The sequence below is a fragment of the Orbicella franksi genome, chromosome 8 (assembly GCF_964199315.1).
Source record: "Orbicella franksi chromosome 8, jaOrbFran1.1, whole genome shotgun sequence".
NCBI lineage: Eukaryota > Metazoa > Cnidaria > Anthozoa > Scleractinia > Merulinidae > Orbicella > Orbicella franksi.
Window position 1 is genome coordinate 8,477,325 of NC_138152.1, and position 9,098 is coordinate 8,486,422.

Here is a 9,098-nt window from a genome sequence, read left to right on the forward strand (position 1 = left end):
CAGGAGTTGCCTTTGGGAACATTAAAACGCACAAAACGGGCAACCCGTTAAGACTCATTACCTCTTGTTGTGGTACGGCAATTGAGAACTTGTCGGCCTTTACCGAATTCTATTTGCAACCACTTGCTCGTAAATTACCATCATTTATTAAGGACACCACGGATTTGCTTAACAAAATAGGAGATCTTAACACGAGTGGCCCTTTTCCAACTGGCACCTTACTGGTTTCGTGGGATGTGGTTTCAATGTTCCCCAACATCGATAACAAACTTGGTCTTACTGCAGTTAGGAAAGCTTTGAATGCTAGGGAAAACAAAATTCCGTCTACATCTTGCATATTAGAAGCCGTAAAAATCTGTTTGAAAAGCAACCATTCTGTTTTTAAGGAGAATTTCTTTCTTCAGATTCATGGCACGGCCATGGGTCCAAAAAATGCATGTAGTTATGCCGATCTAGCCATGGGTGAAATTGATCTTAAAGCTAAGTTTTCCGGTCCGATAAAGCCGTCCTTGTGGTGGCGTTATCGTGACGATGTCTTTGATCTTTGGCAGCAAGGCCTTCCTGCCTTACATCAATTTACTGATTACATTAATTCTCTATACCCTACTATTAAATTCGAGTTAGTTTTTTCTGAACGTGAGCTTCACGTACTTGATCTTACTTTACATCTTGTGGATGGGTTTATTAGAACTGATGTTTATTCTAAACCTACAGATAGTCATTTATATCTTCCACCTTCTAGCTGCCATCCCAAGCATGTCTTCAAGGCTATTCCTTTTGGAGTAGCGACTAGATTGAAGAGAAATTGCTCTGAAGAAACTTTCCTTGCCGAGAGAACAGTTGAGTACAAGGGTTATCTTGTTAATCAGGGTTATCCCTCCAAATTAGTTGACGATCAATTCTCCAAAGCCTCCACCATTTCTAGGAATGATTTACTACGGCAACGCGGAAAACAATCGAAGAAATTATTTCCATTTGTTCTCACATTTAATCCTAATTTGCCTAATGTGAGTAGCATAATTAGAAAGCATTTGTTGATTTTGCAATCCAACCCTAAATTGAAAGAACTTTTCCCTCAAGGCTCTATCATACCATCTTTTCGTAGAACAAAAAACCTGAAAGAATTACTAGCACCATCTCGTTTTAAAACCGCCGATGAGGGACAAACAATTCAGCCAAACAATGGCTGCTTTAAATGTGAAAGAAATAGATGCGATCTCTGTCGAAATTTCTTTGTTGAATCTAAATCATTTCTAAGTTTTAAAACGGGCAGAAAATACACCATTCATTCAAGGCTTTCTTGTGATTCTAAAAACGTGATCTATTTAGTTTCCTGCAAGAAATGTCGTTTACAGTACATAGGATCAACTACCACCGATTTTCGGGTTAGGTTTCGTAACCACAAGTCTGCTATGCTCACAAACAAAACCACTTGTGAGGTAGCAGTACATTTCAATAAAATTCCACACTCCTTGGATGATTTTGAATTCCAATGCATTGATCAGGTGCAGGCCCCTAATGACTCAGACGAGATCGATAGGTTTTTAATTACGAAAGAGGCTTATTGGAGTGCTCAACTGTTCTCTTTGGCTCCCCATGGCTTAAATAAAAGAAAAGAATTTCACTCCAAAAACAGAATTTGTTATAATTAACTTTCTCTTGTGTAAATATGCGTTCGCGCCATAAGGCAGTTCAAAGGCCCTTCCTTGGATTTTGTCAGCTTTTTGGGTGTTAGGTATGCTCAAAGGCCCTGCCTGGGATCTTATTACAGCTTATTGTTTAAGGGCCCCTCCAGGGATTTTGTTGTTTGTCAACCCTTTAATGCTCCAAAGGCCTCGATTTGGGATTTTGTTATTAACCTTGTCCAGCGTAAACGTAGGTTTCTTTTTTTTTTTTTTTCTTTTTATTTTTTTTCAACTGCTTATCTTTGCAAACTATTTTTCCCGTTATATTTACCGCATTGCAAGAGTCCGTTTTATCTATTTTAACTCTTTTAGTTTTTAGGTTGAATTTAACCTAGTTCTGCAATTATCACGCTCTATAATGTAATTTATGCACAGTGTTGTATTCTTTTCGTTTGGTCTATTAATTATCACCTTGTATGACGCAATTTATAGTACAGCATTGTATTTCTCGTTTTGCATTTTCTTCCTGTATTGTATTAATCACGATGTATTAATAGCACAATATTGTATTTTTCATTTCGTTACGTAATCTCCCACACTGTAACCGTATTTAAACTTAGTTTTCGTCCTTTTTCTCTTGTAACTGATGAAGGTCTAAGACCGAAACGTTTTTCTATTAAATTTTTAACTTTTTAACTTTTTTTACCGTCAGAAGTTGTCCGTCCTTGCTTTATCAAACGTTTTTAAATTCATTTTTGCGGTGAGGCTTGGACTGTGAATCTTCATTGATCCTCCTGACGCAGTGGCATTCTTTGTTGGCTTGAGGCATTTTATAACCGTTTATATATATATATATATATATATATATATATATATATATATATATACATATATATATATATATATATATATATATATATATATATACATATATATATATGTACGTTGGGTCTGTCAACTATAAAGTAAATGGTAGTTAAAACTACCTCTTAAAAACTCTCTCTCTGGTCGTTTTTCACTGTCGTCAACTTGTAATCAAGAAAACATTCTTTACACGAGTCGGGAAATTTACTTTCATTAGAAAACCGTCAAGAATTCCCTCGTTAGACAAAGAATTTTACTTTCAAATGTCAAGCAAAAATAGGTTTGATCATTGGTGACTGATAATTAGTCGCAAGTATAACGTTTTTATTTTATATATATGTCTGGATTTATGAAAACCGTTCTAATTTCAGCACAACCACCCTGACATTTTTCCAAGAAAACACACAGGCTTTTTCACTCAATCAACCACAAGCAGTCTGTCTGGCAACACACAGCCTACTCACCCACCTTGCTTGTGTCTGGCTGGGTGGATTCTATACGAGAAATACAAGTATTGACTTGTTAGTAGAGTATAGTATTGCTAGTAGCGTAAGTAATCCACATTGTAAATAAGTAATGTAAGTACTTTTAATATTGTATTGTAAGTAGACTATTCTTAGTAGTGTACGGAGCTCTCATTGAAAGTAATGTCAGTAGTTCTGCAATTAAAAAAAATAAATAGATATGTGATATAAAAAAACTGTTAATTAGCAAAAAATGTTTCCAGTGAGAGTGCTTTGTGATATCAATCATTGTCGTAGCTATATTACAATTGGGTTCCCTGAGGCAGCTAGAGGTAAGGCTCTATTTCCTGCGGTTTCACGAGTACGGTCTATTTTTCCGAGGGCTCCTCTCCTAGTAATCGAGCCCAGCTGGAGATAAGTTTCTGATAAATAAAGACGATCGGGGGAAAGGTTGCGTTATCATCATCAGGAGATCAATGCTCCGAGTAACGGGCCTCTGATTATCTGAGCGGTAAGGGGAGATGTACTGGAGCCATCTTTTCCTGTTACTAATTTCATTTCTATATCGCGGATCGATATTCCGAACTCAAAATTTACCCAGGTACCACCATCCTTCAGTTATTGTCACTTCTGTGCTAGTTGCACTCGTTTTCCCTACTTCAGTGCTAGCGCCTCCGTATTTTTTTTTTTGCTTGCAAAATTGTTCGTTCCTTTTTATAAAAAAAGCACCATAAGGTGGCTCAAAACAGTTTCGAACACTTCAGCAAGACTTAGATTTTGATGGGTCATTATAACCTCTCGTATTCAGGTGACGCTACGGTCGTGGTATCCAAAAACTGCCCAATCATAGGTGAACACGTTATTATCATTTTCGTTACACAACAGGTTACCACAGCAACAGAATGACCTGCTAAAAACATCATAATCATCATCTCAAGCTACTTCTTGACTATTGAAATTTTGAGAAAGTACACAGCACAATTTCAACTTCATTTTAGACTGATTTATTTCTTGTAACAGTAAGAATAAATTCGAGTCAGTCGCCAACAAAATTGAAAATCTCCGACGTCCATCCCCGGCACTGAACAATGAATGCCCCTGTGAGTTTAACGGTGTAATGTTAGACTCGGAGAACAATTAACTCGCCACTTCATGTTAAACGCTCATAGAGTAAGGTATGTTCCCTGTGTAACTCATCTCATCTGGATCCTCAGAACAGCAATACCAATCAACCTACAAAGAGAAAAATTGAAGTAAGTCTTTAAAGTCAAGGAAAAGCCATTCTCTACATGTACTATGAGGAACAAACCTAAACAAAAGAGAAATTAAAATAACTTTGTCTAAGAGTCTATTACGTCGACGGCGACTGTTATGGAAACATTTATAAACGTTTTTGGGGATCAAATGATTTCCTGGAAAACTAATCAGTTAAACCCTGGCGTATTAGAGAATCGCATCGCGTTTCATGACTACTTTAATTTACACGCTATGGTTTATAAGACCGATTTAGCCCAAATGATTTATAAAATATGGGCGTAGACAATAATCGTTCCGATTTTCAAAACTTTGAAGTAAGACATTTTACAAATCGTTGCGTGGGAAGTGGCTTGTTCAAATCATAGTTAATGCAGGGAAATGGTTAGGAAGTCCTGTAATCATCAAAGAGGCAAACAAACGGCTAAGATTTATGTTGGAAGATCCTTGAACCTGCACATCTTTTGTTTTATGCTCACTGACTATGCATGAATTACACAATGGCAATGTATGAGCACACATAACCACCATTAACATTTTGACAGGTGCTGTGCAGGGTCGACCCCTAAAATAGCAAACAAAAACATACAGCAAAGAACTTTGCCAGGTTTCCTAACCATTTCCCTGTATTAACTATGTTCAAATGGGTCATGGACCTATCGTTTTAACAAATCATAGTCGGTGTAAATCAAGAGACAATGAGGGGGCAGAGAGAAAGGCTCCCAGTCCAGGCCTTGGGATATGTCAATTTCGCTAGAGTTATTTTAGGGCTGCCGAAAACAGAGGGAGTGCAGTTCCTTTTACGTCCGCATGATACCATTCTTTAGGTGATCAGGCAATTTAGAAACGGCGGTCCACTGGGAAATGCGCTTTGTCGATAGAAGCGCCTTTTACAGGTACATTAGATATTAGAGAGAGTTGGTATTTCTGGATGGATAAATCAAAGTGGGAGATATATTTTTACAACTCCTTGGGAATAAAATAGCACATGCAGACGGGCGGAAATGCACTTCCTCATTTTCTCTTGGTGTAAATATATCGTACCCAAACCGCAGGATTTGGTCATTCACGTTATTTTGCAAAGGGAGGCAAAAAAATGTGGCAACAGACATAACACATATATGAGAGCCACAGCACTGCAAATCAGTTCTTTAATTTTGCGACGTCATAGTCTTGCCTTTAAGTACGCATTGGAGCCACTGACCCATCGGGTCTGAGCTTATCCCGGTTTCTGTAGCATGAAGCGACTAGGAATATTTCTACTCCCCTGGATGAGATGCTAGTCCATTGCTGGGTTATCCCAGCATTAAGTTCGCTGATGTACATTTATACACCTGGGTGAAGAGAGGCTGTGAGAGTAAAGTGTCTTGCCCTGTTCTCGACCAGGAATCGAACCCCGACCGCTTGATCCGGAGTCGAGCGCACTAACCATGAGGCCAACGCGCCTCCCTAAGTCAAGGTTGACCTAAATTCTACGGAATTTTTGGAAACATTGTATCATATAACTAGACACGGTTAAGAAAACTGATTTCAAGAACGTTACCTGAAGTAAAACCGCATCATATAACACCAACTGAATTGTCTCTCAGTATCGTCCGACACCGCCTTCTGGAAAAAGAAGAAAACTTGTGTTACGACTTAATTGCAATAATTTTTACCAAAAGAAATTACGAACATGTTCTTAGCGAGGTAAATATTATCAAGATTGTCAATAAGGGTTCTTCTACTGAAATAATCTGCTCTGTAAGTTATTAAGTTCTTTATGAAATTAATTGGCGTTAAAACTACGGTGAAGAAGGAATTAATAAAACTGTAACAACACATGATAAGCGTCATTTATTCACTTTGACTGCAGTGTAGAAAAAGCTAAGTCGCCTCTGCAAAATACCTTACTAGTACTTTCTTGTACAATTCGTACCTTGAGAATGGCTCCAAAAGCAAGTATTCTGTAACTCCTTTGGCTTACAAAAGCACGTGTTCTACAAGGGTTCACTTGGAAGTGAAGTTCGACTTTTTGCAGGCATTAGATCGACGTTGTTTCGTATAGCAGCTTTTAACGCAAGAAAACTCTGCCTTTCTTGAAAGTCTACACTCTTCTTTCGTGCCAAGGAACGAGACAAAGCTGAAACTTTACATTTTGAACATCAACGATAAAAGTATAACCGAACTGAACGCGACATGACAATTGTTTCCTCGCAATATAAATTTTCAATCTAAATTTTCAAATGCACGCACCAAGTTGCGAGTATTTGATTGGTTTGTTTACTGTTTACATAACTCTTATAAAGCGCGGAATTTTCAAAATGTATTTTTCAGATAACTGGGGCGCTTTCCATGGGCGCTTGGCATTCGACGAAAAATTCCAGAAATTTCGAAATGGACGCAAATGGTAAATAAATTTCCTGAAAAAGTTTCAGCAAAATCCGAATACTTCCGAAATGCAGACCATTGAACAGAAAATGCCGGAAATTCTGGGAGGAAAATTAAATGGAATGGAAATTACGGTAGCAAATTTCCAAAAATTTGGGTAAATTATATTCACCCCGCTATCCATTTGAATGTGCGTAATGTATACGAGAACAACTTATTTTTCTCAACGTTCTACTTTCGGTTTATCAGCCTTTTCCTATCGCTTCTTTCGATTCAGGGCTCATGTTGACCGTTCCGTTTTATTAGAATCAAAATGTTTTTAATGCATAGTGATCTCAGAAGGATACAGTTTGGTCCAAAAACATTCACATTACATCAACACAGTGTAGAGCGTTCGTTTTTTTTTTCTGCATATCATCTGCTTGGGGTCGCTATGTTCCTTTTGGATCTTCAAGGTTATTGGTCAAATAATGCGAGGACTAGTGCAGATATTGAGTTAAACATTATAAGTTCTGTTACATGCAGGATGATTCAGAGCCAGACTAAGATCATTTGATGTCTAACAAACAGGTAGCTCAGAGTACAAACCTTACTGAGTGAATTCTTATTAACTGAAATGAGCTTCCTTAAAACAAATACTTAAAGAGAAAGAAATACCGTGAGGTAAAGTTCCGAAAGTAACGACTCCGAAAAATAGCGATGACCCTAGTTTCTGAGTTGTTAGCATATTCTAAAGGTAGCAGTCTTCCGAATGGACTTGAACCGTCTCAACGTCAAAATTGCTAAATTGCTGTTTAACAACAGACTGCAATGTAAGTGATTTCATATATGTAATTTATTTAGAAGCTAGGAACCTCTTTATTCAGTGCTAGTAGACCAGCTTATCGATTCTATCAGAAACTACTATTGTTGTTGTTGTTTTTCTTTTTTTTTCCGTGGGTAACAACTATAAGAAACAATTCCATATTAATGAAAAAGTCAGTGAAGTACTCTGTACACAGACCTTCTTTTTAAGCTCTAACTCGTGGAGGGCGTGAGCAAAAGAAAAGAGCTGGGAATTAAACACGCGCGAACCAATCTCGCGCGCTCGCCTCGCATGCTGAGTTTTTTCGAAGATGAAAACAAGGAATGGCTGTTGACAGACTACAACTGAAACAAATATTAATAATTGACAACCCATGAACAGTTTGTCTCGATTTGAAAAAGCACTGATTCCAAACCAGCTATATGTATAAGATACAAGAATGATTTATTTCAAAGTTACAGCTCTAACTTAGGATCCGGTTTCTTGTTTAATTTAAGCATTCTACCTTTGGCTGATGAGAAATTAAAACTTTATATGTTTATCAAAGTGTAGAGATTTTAATTTTAAGCTGCATCAACTGATTCAACAACCTTCAACATTTAATTCTAGCTGTAGAATGTACAAGCTACCGAAGTCTGACCAGCGGTGACCGGAAAACCACGTACATCAGTAAGTCTTGTTTGTGTGACGACAACCTCAATGGCTGGTATCGTTTCCAAGGAGCTTCTGGAACTAGAATACCTACCTCATGTCAACCGAAAGAAAGGTGTAATACTCATGCAACCGGCTGGTTAAATGGTGGGCATCTCACAGTGGCTGACGGCTAAGTCACCAGGCAGGTCTGCTTTTACTGCTATTCAAACGGTTGTTGGCAAACCACCAACATTGAAGAGAGAAACTGCGGCCCTTCAGTTCTATGTTTACCACTTCAGTGGTGCACCGGGCTGTAAGTACCGCTACTGTAGCAGTGACTAATTGTTTCCCTCAGATCTTGATAAACTCCAGGTTTTGAAAAAGATACATTTCTTGATGGATAAATCCTGTGTAAAATTTCATTTTTATTTCCTTTCTATCTGAAGGTATTTTAAACACCAACACGTATGCATGATTGAAAAAGGCGAGTTTTTACCTTGACCTTGGTTCAAGTTGACCGTTGCTGCTTTTACTGGGATTTAAACTGTTGTTGGCGATCCACCAACATTGAAGTGAGAAACTGCGGTTCTTTCTATACTTACCACTTTAGTAGTACAGCGGCTTGTACCTAACGTTACTGTAGAACTGACTAACAGCTTTTCATATAAATTAAATTATGACCGAAGGTTGAGGTGGATACATTTCTTGAAAAATAGTACTTTTATCTCGTTCCATTTTCCTTTCGCCTTAGGGATGGGGGCTGCTCTCGCCGCGCTCGTTTGCTGAAGCATGATAAGTAAACTCTACAAACAAAGCCACCGATCTGGCGTAAATATGGCCACTAGCGTGACGTTTATTTGTCTCAGATAAAGTTATCAAAAATTACAAGTATTTGATGTTATCTTCAGCAAAGGTGGGGCACGAAAAACCGCCAAAAGCCACACATTGTGGCCGCCCCACCAAGACGAGAGCAGAGCCCAGCCCACAATAAATTCAAGGAACCCGATAATCCCAAAAAGGAGATATTAGTCTGATCTCCTTAGGTATTGAAAACAAACTATAGCGAGTGTTGGAGTAGCCCGA

At 38.1% G+C, this 9,098-nt stretch overlaps 1 long non-coding RNA gene across 1 annotated transcript; it reads right to left on the reverse strand.

Moving 5' to 3' along the window:
* Positions 1-3,792: 3,792 nt before the first annotated feature.
* Positions 3,793-6,733, reverse strand: LOC145495583 (uncharacterized). Its single transcript, XR_014050447.1, has 3 exons — positions 6,126-6,733; positions 5,751-5,815; positions 3,793-4,186 (listed from the first exon to the last, which is right to left on the reverse strand). It is a non-coding gene; the product is annotated as an uncharacterized LOC145495583 (long non-coding RNA).
* Positions 6,734-9,098: the final 2,365 nt, after the last annotated feature.